Source organism: Strongylocentrotus purpuratus, unplaced genomic scaffold (assembly GCF_000002235.5).
Source record: "Strongylocentrotus purpuratus isolate Spur 01 unplaced genomic scaffold, Spur_5.0 spur5_scaffold_17, whole genome shotgun sequence".
Lineage (NCBI taxonomy): Eukaryota > Metazoa > Echinodermata > Echinoidea > Camarodonta > Strongylocentrotidae > Strongylocentrotus > Strongylocentrotus purpuratus.
Genome location: NW_022145602.1, coordinates 4259168 through 4272603, shown reverse-complemented (window position 1 = coordinate 4272603; position 13436 = coordinate 4259168). Strand labels below are relative to the sequence as shown.

At 38.3% G+C, this 13436-nt stretch overlaps 1 protein-coding gene across 1 annotated transcript in view; it reads left to right on the top strand.

Annotated features, from left to right (window-relative positions):
- The first annotated feature begins 2647 nt into the window (after positions 1-2647).
- LOC115925156 overlaps positions 2648-13436 on the top strand; it is a 34222-nt gene continuing 23433 nt past the window's right edge. The window contains exon 1 of the mRNA XM_030988479.1: positions 2648-2836. The gene's annotated coding sequence lies outside the window, so the exon portion shown is untranslated. The remainder of the gene's footprint in view (positions 2837-13436) is intronic.

Genomic DNA, 13436 nt, shown 5'->3' with positions numbered 1-13436 from the left:
AATTGATTATATGTTTCCGGCATAACTGAATATATGAAGATTTGTATTGAATATATCAATAACAATATTCTACTGCTGGTCTTTTATCGGCTAGATCACACTTTTTTGAGAAAACAATCTCTCAATAGTTTATGATTATGTGTACTAAAATAATTATTACTAATGTGAAGATACTGCTAATTGGTATCCAAAAACCAAGGGAATTCGGAAATAAATTGCATTAAATAGATTTTGAATGATTAATACCATAGCACTTTGTAACCTTCACGCGTCCTCCGTTAATGAAATTGAAAAGTGGATAGACGGACTTGAAATTATTATTCCGAAGCCTCAGGATTCTTTTATACCCCCTTCACATACACATATTTTCCTTACGAGTCCTTCCGGATCGCCAAACTCGTAGTCAATCGCAAGCATCCGTAAATAACTCGCTGGTATCCGTAAAAAACTCGTCACAGGTCGCAACAACTCGCAGACACTCGTAAGCACTCGTAAAAACTCGTAACTAATTCGTAACAACGCGTAAACAAGTCGTAAAATGCCCGTAATATGCTCGTAGTTATCCGTGGCAACTCGTAACAACTCGTAGAATTTTGCCGCAAATACATCGTAATAACTCGTAAGAATCCGTAATAAACCGTAAATAGCTCGTAATAACTCTTAAATCGGTCGTAAAAGTGGGAAAATCGTAAGGATCCGTGAAACATTCGTAAATTTGCGCGATCTGTAAGAACTTGTAAGAAAATCCGTGTATGTGAAGGGGGTATTAATAAAAAATGATGCATTTCAGGACGGAGGTTACACGAAGGGAAGATGAGCGGTTTCACCTTCCTAGACGGAAAGAGTCTTCTACGTGATGGGAGCAGCTGGCAGTATAAAGACAAATTTTTAGCTCTGTTCCTGCAATTAAATGTACATTGTGAGAGAAACTGCCTGGAAAACTTGGAAAGGTTAATTTTTCTGCAATACGAATCGGTGTATATTGTGGGGTTTGGAATCAACACTATTTATACACAGTCTTGCTCAACTGCGGAAATTCTTAATGAATTATACATGGGTTTTAGCCAGAGTAAACATTAGTGTGACGTTTACCCGATTTATTAAAGAGGTATGTTCCCCATATTCCAGAGGGCGTTCAAAATACGTACGCGCTGGCGGACGATGCTAAAGCTGCCTATTTAAAAACCAACATAATACGACTCTTCCACAGATGGCATATTCCGATAACTACACTGGCGGGAACGTGCCCCTTTAATATAGGAGAGAGATTGAAACTTTTAAAGTCAAGAAATTATTAACATAAGCTTCAACGTATTTCTCTCTTATTTCGTAAATTTGTTAATCCCAGCGAGTCCCACAATATCGTGAACGTTATTCAGTATGACACTAATTTTTCATTGCCCCTTTTCACGCTTTATCTATTCAATTTACATCTGTACCCAGTGGGCAGGTGGGCTTTTTCTAATTGATAATTCTGATGACTCTCACCCGTTTTTATCTCATTCATTTTTTACACATTGGACGTTTGATTTTCCATCTCCACTGATGTGAATCTAAACGTGCTATTACCTAGGGACTTTGGCGCCTTTTTTCCCGCGTAAACGTGTAGTCATCTTTTATTCAAACTCCATGGCGACGATGCGGCGGCATCTTGCTGGAGATTAGAGCCCCAGATCAGCTCTTCAGAAACGGTGTTTTCTCCACTAAAAGCACCACTTTCACTTGCAATCTTCAATTGATCATGAAAGTGGTTGAATCGTGTAAAATATGTCTATAAAATGCTCAGATCTCTCGACTGTTGATGAGAGGCTTCAATACATTGGATACGTATGGATGCAAATGGATACGATATCACAAATTTAAAATCTCTCCCTCATTCTTTTTTTTTTCTCTGTCTCTTTCTATATATATATGTCTGTCTATCCTCTCTCACCTCTCTCTGTCTCTATCTGTCTCTCTCTCTCTCTCTCTCTCTATCCCTCTCTCTCTCTTGCTATATCTCTCTCTCTCTTTCTCTCTATTCCTCTCTCTCTATGTATATATAATATATATTCCCACTTTAATTATGATTTCCCACTTTAATCATTCTTTATAATCTCTCTGTATCTCTCTCTTGATATATATCTCTCTCTTGATATCTCTCTCTCTCTCTCTCTTGCTCTCTCTCTCTCTCTCTCTCTCTCTCTCTCTCTCTCTATATATATATATATATCCCCTCTCTCTATATGTATATATAATATATATTCCCACTTTGATTATGATTTCCCACTTTAATCATTCTTTATAATCTCTCTCTATCTCTCTCTTGATATATATCTCTCTCTTGATATCTCTCTCTCTCTTGCTCTCTCTCTCTCTCTCTCTCTCTCTCTCTCTCTCTCTCTATCCCCTCTCTCTCTATATGTTTATATAATATATAATATATATTCCCACTTTAATTATGATTTCCCACTATGATTTCCCATAATTATGATTATTTATAATCTCTCTATCTCTCTCTCTCCATCTATCACTCTCTCCCTCACGCACCTTCTTCCTCCTCCAACTCCCCTATACCTCTGTTATCTTCACTAACTCTCTCTAACTCTCTCTCTCTTTCCCCCCCTCTCTCTCTCTCTCTCTCTCTCTCTTCCCAATCTGTAGACGATCGACCTGATTCAGAAGGGCTATACTACGATTACGTATTCACCACGCGTCCCTCTCACCTACTGATACTCTCGAGTGCCGGACTAGAGGAAATTGGATAGACTACTCCAAGTGTCACCCAACAAAAAGGGCAACTTTCAGAAAGCAGAGGCAACACCCAGGACATCTATATCTACGTGCTTCAGCTGAGGTAACGAATTTCACATTTACCAGTCGTTGTTTCATGTCAACAAGGTTATTTTATCATTATATGTATTTATTTATTATTTTATTGTATTAGGTATTGAAATATTTATTTGTTTATTTATTCATGTATCCATTCCAATAGTAAGTTAGGTGGTTAGTTAGTTGGTTACGTAGTTGATCCTTAATTTATTTAGTTAGTTAGTTATTTAGTCAACTAGTTAATTAGTTACTTTCTGACTGAGGTAATGTCTGAGTTATTTGTTTATTTATTAATCTAATTTGTTTATTTATTTATTTTTTCATTCATTTATTATCTATTCACCCATGTATTCATTCATCTATTTCCTCTTGTTGGCTCCATCATTAATGTCACCATTGTGGGAAAGGGGACAAATATTTATATTATTATGTTCCTAATCCAAATTATTGTTCATTTGTATTGATTACCGGCTTGTTACATCAGTTAAATGTATAGCGGCTTATGGTGTCATAGCTCAGGGATAGAGCACTGCAGTGGCTCCGAGTTCGAAACCAAGTCGATGTGCCAGAACCCTTTGGTACGGCATTAATCCTCCTTACCAAGTCCCTCGGAGTAGACTGTAAGCCGCCAGTCCACTGGATGCTTACAAGCATTCACATGCTTTCTTAGCAGTCGTGTTCACCTGGAAAACACCCGAAAATTGTGGAACATGGGTCTTTTTTTCGAGAAACATGCCCCAAAATGACCCCTATTAATGGATAGGGGTTTCGAGGCTTGAGCGGCACACCCCCGCCCAAACCAAATCTGAGTATCCCCCGGGTGTTAAACAAACAATATTTCATAAAATAGATGGTGCTTATCTTCAGTCTCAAACTGCTAGCTGTTAACCAAGTTAATGGTAAACAGCATAAACTCGCTACCCTCAGCGATAGATAGACATCCACCCTTTCCCCATCCTCCTTCTATCTTCACCATCTTCCCCACCTCAAGATGTTCCGCCACACTTCCACCTCCTCCTCCTAGGTTCACAGGAGCCGCTCCACCATAAGAGCCTCCTCCAACCACGCGCCGTATCGATCTCGACGCGTGCATATCATGAGAAAAACTCAAGTGAGAAAAGGGTAAAAAATCAATCTCTATTATGGTCAAATCAACACATCTGGATGTGTTGAAATTATAATGGTGGCGCCAATGTTATTCCAGAGAGTCAGCTTTCGTTTTTTATCAATACAGTATTTTTGTATAAAATGAGGATCAAACAAAAAGAGCTTTTACATGTGTGAAAGTTAACGATTTTCGTATCAAAACGCAAAGTGCTTCTTCGCACGAGAGTAGCAGCGATTCCAGGACTTCTAGAGAGTCCGCTTTCTTTTTTTGTCAATCCAGTATTTCTTTCTAAAATGAGGATCAAACAGAAAGAGCTTTTACATGTGTAAAGTTAGCGATTTTGCGAATCACAACGCAAACTGATTTTACGAGAGTAGCAACGGTTCCCATGAAGAATAACAAATACAAGATCGTTGAAACGTAGGTCCAGCGAAAAGTGTTTACTAATTGTTCGGTGTTTTTTAAATAATGAAATGTAAAATTTCTGCCGCACCCCAGTACACGCTAATATGACGATGTTGTTCCATTAGAGCTTTTTGCGGGTTGGATGTGGGTTTTTTTTTAAATCTCCATGCGCTGTTTTTTGTGATGCAATTAAGTTCAAGGACAAAATGGATAATGTTGCCAAAAGACGAGTATATGACGGTGGCAGAGAGAAGGTAAAATACATGTGAGTAAGCAGAGAGCTGCGGGGGTGACGAGAGGGGGAAGGGGTGAAGAGGAAGATAGAGAGGAGGGATGGAGGGGAGAAAGGGATGGAGAGGCAGAGAGAAAGAGAGAGAGAGAGAGAGAGAGAGAGAGGGGGGGGGGAGGAGGGACAGGCGATAAACAGAGACAGTTGGAGAGGCAGAAAACGAAAGGCAGGGAGGAAAATTAAGTAGGGCAGGAGAAAGAGAGGACAAGAGAAAATAGGTAGAGAGTGCGTTACACAGAGAGACCGCGAGAGATAGGGGAGTGAGATGGGAGAGGGAGGGGTAAAAGAGAAAGAGAGAAAATGGTTAGAGAGTGCCTTACACTCAGAGACAAGGAGAGATGGGGAGGAGGGATGGAGGGAGGAGGGCTGATGACGAGAAGGACAGGAGAGTAAAGCAATAACAAGAGAACAATAGGTAGATAGCGATAAATAGGAAGAGATTCAGAGGGGAGGGAGGGGAGGAGAGAGAAAGAACGAGATTGAGCCAGAGAAATGAAATTCACAGACAGGTAGACAGAGTGAGAGAGAGAGGGGAGAGAGAGAGAGAGAGAGAGAGAGAGAGAGAGAGAGAAGAAGAAGAAGAAGAAGAAGAAGAAGAAGAAGAAGAAGAGAGAGAGAGCCAGGATAGAAGAAAAGAAAGCCAAGAACGTGAGAACGGGGAAATGAGTTGAAAGTGACATTGAGACCATCCGATCGTAAGCAGCCGGTAGACAAGGCTGAATATGTTAAGCATTTTATAGAAAGAGCAAGATAAAAAGCAACGATTCAAAACAGATATTAGTCGATTAATCATCAACATTTTAAGATACTTAAAGGAAATACCAAAATAACTGTGGATTGAGGCTTTAAGAATTGGTTTGATTGACATAAAGGAGTCCAAATTAATGATAAAGAAAAATTCATGTACGTCAGGTTTGATTACGAATGCGATTAATTGGGATTATGATCGACAGTCTTTCCAATATTCAGGTTAGGGGATCATAAAATAAACATTAGCCATCTGCTCCTTGGATACGGATTCCCACACATTTCTGTTTACATTTTTCCCGCCCTTTATCTTCGTTATTCGCACATGCGATCGATCACATCGATTCCATGCTTCCATCCCTAATGCATCAAACTTAAAGAGAAGGTTGAGTTCTGGGTAGAGGTGAAAAATAATTTGTGAGCGTTATCATTCTTATTATACAAGTGTGGAAGAACATCTGATAAAAAAATGTTCCCTGAAAATCATGGCTCTTCAAATGCCATAATATTCTAAATATGGCATATATAACATCATACAAATCGGGACGGATTTTTATGCCGCATGTTCGTATAGTCCCATATACATTTTTCTGTGAATAGTGCTTGTAACTTTACCGAGACTGGACCATTTTGATGATTCCAGAACCTTGCAGTACACACCAATACTTATATGCTAGATGATCAACCTTTTCTTATCGATTCCACAACGTTTATTTTACAATGCAATCACATGACATGAACTCAACTTTATCTTTGACATAATAATTCATCGTGAAGAATAATACACCTACCTTTCTCTCCGTATTGCATACCGTTCAGTGTTCATGGTCAATACCAATTTTGTTCCCTCTATTCTATATTCTATATTTTTCACCCCAAAAAACACACGGTTTTAAACTTTTTGATCATTTCTATGATTCGAAATTTTCAAAATGCAAAGCTCCCCATGTCGGATGTATAAATAACATTCATCAATGACTTGTATTCATTTTGTTTTCAAATGCAATCGCATCGCCAGTAGCATATTCAACATTGGTATTTATGTCGATAGTTTGGCGTATGAGCGCTCAAATATTGGTCGAATACAACAAACATCCCTTCATTATTCTTCATTTTGTCCACTTAGTGTGTAAGATAAGTCTTAATACTGAGCTTCTGGAACAGATGCATAATTGAACCACCCCCTCACAACAAATGCCTTAAATCTCCTCTCAATCCACTCTGGGAGAGAATTAAAGGAGAATTATTTCCAAACTAGAACTTTGATTAAAAACAGTCGCACCGCATGATTACCGAATTATTTTTTGAAATGTCAAGGAAATACGGTAATCAGCATGATCAGAAAAGCGTCACTCAGACGTACAGCGAAGGGTGGATGAAGAGAGAGAGAGAGAGAGAGAGAGAGAGAGAGAGAGAGAGAGAGAGAGAGAGAGGGGGAGAGAGGGGGGAGAGAGAGAGAGAGAGGGAGAGAGAGAGAGAGAGAGAGAGAGAGAGAGAGAGGGAGGGGAAAAAAAGGGAGGGGAATATTATGTCCAACTCTCATCGCTGATGTAGGTGAAGGGAGCTCAACTGGTTGGTTGATGGTGGTCTTTACACAAGTATAAACTTTTCAATATATTGCCTTGTGTTAATCGACGGATTGACAATTATATAAATACTCAATGTGTCAAATGAATCGGCTCTATCGATTTTTGTTCAATTCATACTGGAAGCAAAGGGGGTTGAGTACAAATTATAAGTTGTATAGTATTCTCGACAATTTGATGAGTATAATATGACTTTTTTAAACTTCTTTTTTGCTTCAAACATTTGTCAGTAGAGATTTAAATTTGTAAATATGTGTTTTTCAATGATATTGCATTCTTTTTACTTGTTTTTTTAAGGACAAAGTGCAGGGACTCGTTGTAAAGCAGTCTGCTTTGACAGATTTTGATTTTTACTTTGAATATAAAACGACCACGAAACAATACAATAATAATGAGCCCCCCCCCCCCCCCTCCCCCTCCCCCTCCCCCAGCGTTCTACACACGCTACGCTACGTCACAGTGTGAACCGACTTACATCAGACTCTGCAGGAGAGAAAAGTGCGGAGAGAGTTCATTTAATAATAGATCATCGGATAGTAATTATTAATATCACTGTTCTTGGTTGTCTTAATACAGCACGGCTCCGTCAGCCTTCAAACGTATTTTCGCTTCATAATAACGGAACTTCGTTTGCTCGCGTTGCTATGGAAAGTGTGAAAACGTGCTGCGATTAAGTCATTTATATTTTTATTGTTTAATCTACGAGCGGAAAGGAGGAAGTAACGAATAGAGTAATGCGACAAAGAATTATAGCAATATAAAAATATGTTATAATGATAATAATAAACCGTACTTGTAATGGCGCATACCACAATATAATGTATGTCTCTATGCGCTGTAAGAAAGAGTAAGAAGGAAAGGGGGATTGAGTAACATAAAAAGAGTGAGATATGCTCAACACATTTCCTCTCTCTTAAGATTGGAAAGTATTTTTGAAAATAATTTTTTTTCAGACGCGTCTTAAAGTTGTCAACAGTACACCGTTTTTTAGATAGAATTTCCGGTAGTTTATTCCAAAGTTTGGCCGATGCTACTTGAAAAGAGCGAGACCCGTATAATTTAGTACATATTGTGGAATGGTGAGGAGAGATTTTTCTCGCTTTATTCGCAAATTCAACTGCCTTTTCCTTCTTTTTGGCGACTGAAGACAGGAATGCAGAGCTTTGCTCGGTTGATTGTGCACAGCGCTCACAATAAATACACCCACAACCCACACTCACACCCACACCAACACATCGAAATGCATGCAAATTCTACTGCTTTTTGCTTTCTTTTTGGCGAGAAAATAAAGGAATGCAGACCTTTTCATCTGTTGATTGTGCACGGCGCTCACAATAAATACACCCACACATCGAAATGCATGCTACGTGTAACCGAACACCCTGAACACCCATTGCCACAGTTGCAACTATTCACGACCGAGTTAAAAGCCACTTAAACTCGACACCTGCACTCTTCCATACATTAAGTCAATTCAAGATTGCCGGCTGAGATGCAAAGAAAAGATGTTTGCCGAACTAACGTTGCCATGGAAACGCCCAGGAAGATAATGCTCTCGAATTGCCAACTCAATAAAAAAAGAGGAAAAGCGTCATTATTTTATTATTCACGCTATTATTACATTTTTTTCTTTTTCTGTTTTTACTTTGATCATGCCGTAAACGATATGAACTTGGTGCGGAATGATAATAGGGACTTTTAGATTTGCACGTCGACATAGTGGACTGCTACGTGTGGTGTCCTTTTAAGGCAATGTGACGTTCTTTTAAGGCACTGCCATTGCCTTAAAAGGACGTCACACGTAGCAGTCCACTATGTCGACGTGCAAATATAAAAGTCCCTATAAATGAATATCTACGGGAGATATGAATGTGCTGTTTCTTAAAGTGGAAGATGTAAACAAAAAAAGACGTCATGACTCTCTCGGCATACGTTTCTTTTGGATAATAATATATGAAGTACTTCTTTTTTCTGTCTTTAAAGGCAGGCTTTACTACTTCAGCCAGAAGGAATTAGACCACCTAACGAGCCAGCGTGGTCACTGTGACAGGTGATCTCATTAACTCAGCTCTCATTTAACATAAGAAAAAGAGGATCATGGGGACCAACAGGCACCGATTGGGGAAGTTTTCTATATAGAGGGAGCAAGTAGCTACAAGTAGGACAGTGTGCTTTTAAGGGTTGGGTATCCGTCTTTGCCTCAGATTCTAATCAAAATCCTGGATTTAGCTCATGCTGCAATCATACTTATAAACATTTGGGTCAGTCAGGAATCCAATGACTTTTACAAGCCGATCGCCTGTCTGATTAGCAAGATATTTATGATTGGAAATCGAAATTTCTTATAACACTAAAGTGTACAGGGAAAATGATTATGGTAAAACCGGTCACTCAAAGATTTTTTTTTTTAGGCATTTCATGATCATTTTGAGGCGCATTTTGTTAGGGCTTCAATATTACACCATGTCACAGACACTGATAGCACGTAGGGCCGTGCATCTCAGATTTAACATTGTTAAAAGATGCATTTAATACGAGTTTAAAAATAAGCCATGATCTATAGAATGACACTGGAGTAGCCTCGGTCTGGCTCTCGATCATCAAGTCAATACTCGATTTAAAGAAATAAATGTTTTCGAAATAAAAGGGATGGATAATGTAGGTTAAAGGGGTTTCGTCTCAAACCACAATTGGCAAAGAAAGGAAGATTATCAAGAACGAAGAGCATAAAGGCAACTATAAGAAACCTTGACAATCCTGAAAACGTACCACAAAAATGAAACAGACACAAACACAGCGCTGGACTTGCTCGTTATATTGTCCACAAAATGGGTCGTCTATTATGATGCCTGAACCAGTGCATTCAAAGGGCTTGCGTGGCTTTTGTATGAACAAAAAACAGCGTTTTATGTCTGATATCCCAACAATAGTGCTCTTATTTCATCTTCAGCCTAACAATATTCAAGTGGCATACTACCTCGAAATTGAACGACTATAGATAATGGATGTTCGCTTTCGACCTGATAAAGGAGACCAATAGAAATCTCAGTGCGTGCTAGCCAACCCCCGTAAACCACTCCAAAATGGAGTGATAAATCTGTGTACTGGCATGCATGGAATCGATTGGCAAGGATGAGCATGGCTGTGTGTGTTATAACCTTGTCACGGTATTGTGCTAGGTGGCTTATAATTGAATTAACCTATGTAGATTGGGCTTTCATTGCGATATATATGGGACTATCTGAGTAGGCGGGTGGGCCGGAGTGGCTGGGTGGCTATCGCAGCTCCATCTCCCGATCGTTTTTAAAATGAGAAATATGCTTTACTCGTTCAACTGCAAATTCACAATAACTGCAGTGGGATTATCTATATTTAAATTCATGATATCATTCATATCATACCTTTATCATGACGATGACAAACACAAAATATCAATGGGCTCGCTCGCTTCGCTCCCACGCAAAATTACAACATCAAAATGTTGTATTTTGGGCAAGTAATGTGAACCCCATGGCGTAGACATTCTGGCCTTACGTCTAGATACTTCTGTGCATTGTAAATTCGTGGCTATTGCACAAACGTTTAAATCATGCATGCATGAAATCTTGATTGTGTTTTTTCTTCTTCATGTAATTATTGTGGATGTTTAAAGGTAAAGACCAGTTATGGTCATGCGATTGCATTGTGAAAGAAACATTGTGGAATCGATCAGAAAAGGTTGATCATCTAGTATCTAGCATCTGCAAGGTTCTGGAATCATCAAAATGATAAGAAATTTGGCCCATTTTTCGTAAAGTTACAAGCACTATACACAGAAAGATGTATATGGGACTACCTTATATCTCTCACAGACCATGAGAGAAACAAATTTACCAAATATATGAATTAGTAGGCGGTTTCCCGGCAATTTTTTTATCATCATGTATTAGTCAAAACATATTCTTTCACATGATTGGTAATGAGAGCTTCCATTTCATTTTTTTGAAATTGGGGCGTTTCCAATACTGGTCTTTACCTTTAATGGATGAAAAGGCCTTAATGTCAACATCGGAACATGAAATGCTGGTCGAATGCTTATAAACTTGAACCTATCAACGAAAGTAATATTGATCACAAAATGAATGATCATTATGGCGTTCGAATGGGCTGAATGAAATGTGTCCGATGCTACTGAAGCGAATTCTGCTGGATGATTTTATCACCAATGCGACCAGGGTATGATGAGAAGGAAGCTTTTACCACCGTAACTTGATCCAAATCGTAAGAATGAGAAGAATTATAATTTCAGATTTTTATAGCGCACATATCAGCCTATAATGGCACCCAAGGCGAAAACAAATCAAGAAATGACAAGATAATACAAAAGGTACTAACAAAATGACGAAAATGACAACAATGGTCATACACTATTCAGTTACAATAAAATCAGAGACATCAATCAGATAGCCACAACAATTATTATTATTATTATCATTATTATTCCGCTATGCAAGTTAAAGTGTGATAAACCATGACATTCCCTGCCCCATTAAAGGTAAAGACCAGTTATGGTCATGCGATTGCATTGTGATAGAAACGTTGTGGAATCGATCAGAAAAGGTTGATCATCTAGCATCTAGCATCTGCAAGGTTCTGGAATCATCAAAATGATAAGAAATTTGGCCCATTCTTCGTAAAGTTACAAGCACTATACACAGAAAGATGTATATGGGACTACCCTATATCTCTCACAGACCATGAGAGAAACAAATTTACCAAATATATGAATTAGTAGGCGGTTTCCCGGCAAATTTGTTATCATCATGTATTAGTCAAAACATATTCTTTCACATGATTGGTAATGAGAGCTTCCATTTCATTTTTTGAAATTGGGGCGTTTCCAATACTGGTCTTTACCTTTAAAGGTATAACAAAGATTTGGTATGGGGTCATTAATTTGGTTCAAATTAACAAATTGGAAGCATATGCGATCCTACAATATTCAGTGATCGTTGTCGCGGTTGAAATCGAGTCTATATAAAGTTATTAAACTATTTATGATAAACTCTTTATGTTGTATAGCTCCCTCTCAAGGTCAAGATATTAATTAAGCTTTAAAACAATGTTTCTTGAATAAAATTAGCTATTCCCGTTTGGATATTGTAAATCACAACTACAAATTCTGATATTTTCATGGTCGCAGCTACCATTGTACGGCCGTAGGCGCTATATGAAATTCATCAAAATTTACCGGGAGCACCGGTAAATTTTTTATATTCAATTTTTTTCGAAAGCAGAAGTGTTTTAGGGGCTAAATTTTCTAATGCTTATAATACATTCACAGGGACATCCAAATATATCAAAATAGTAAAGAATCACTTTCCACCCAATTTTCAAAATTCCCAAAACTTTGTATTACCTTTAAAGGCATGGTTTAACAATTTGTTAAATCTGATATTCATTGCCCTATGTGTTATCAGTGTCTGTGATATGGTGTAATATTAAAACCCTAAAAAAATTGCGCTTCAAAATGATCATTAAGTGCCTCAATAAAGTAAAAATCTTTGAGTGACCGGTTTTACCATACTCATTTCCCCCAATAGACTGTAGTGTTATAAAAACCATAAGGAAAACGCAAAATTTGATTTCGATTTGTGATACAAAAAATATCTTGATAATCAGAAAAGCGATCGGTTTGTATAAGTCATTATGATTGCAGCATGAGCTAAATCCAGGATATTTGTTTTAGAATCTGAGGCAATGTTACCGAGTCACTTTAATATTAGATTCCGATGGTTAATAATATATCCTCTTGTCCTTCTGAGTCTGTGTTTAAGCCTCCTTACTTTGTCTTTAGATGCACTTAATCCGGGCTTGACATAGTGACGATGCAAAAGAAAACCATATATTAATTTTAAATATTAATCAAATTCCCTTCAGGTTAACAATCGATGGACCTTCCTAAGTTATTTCCTGCCCCATTAATAAATAATTGGTTAATAAGATCCTCTTATCCTTCTCAGCCTGTGTTTAAGCCTGTCTTTAGATGCACTTAATCCGGGCTTGACATATAAAATGATCTCGCTTGCCATCTTTAAACATAATTATGTGTTCTTGATGATTCCACCCCCCCCCCCCCAACCGCCCCTTGTCGACGAATCTAGCTCCTTCTCTCCCCGTAATCTAAATATATCTATATATGTAACACGTGCATTGTATATCGTCATTTCTTTTGTAAAATGGCGTATCCACAACATAGGGGATAACCTGGATGCCCCCCCCCTTCCCATATTTTTTTCTTCTGAAAATCACGTTTTCTTCAAAGTAAATCACATATGAGATCAGGGCCCCGTCTTTAAAGGCCCACTGCACTACTTACAGCTACTTGCGCCCTCTTTATAACAAACCATGCCTAATCGGTGACCATTGGTCCCCCATGATCCTCTTTTTCTTATGTTAACTGAGAGCTGAGTTGATGAGATAACCACCTGTCCAGTGACCTTGCAGGGCA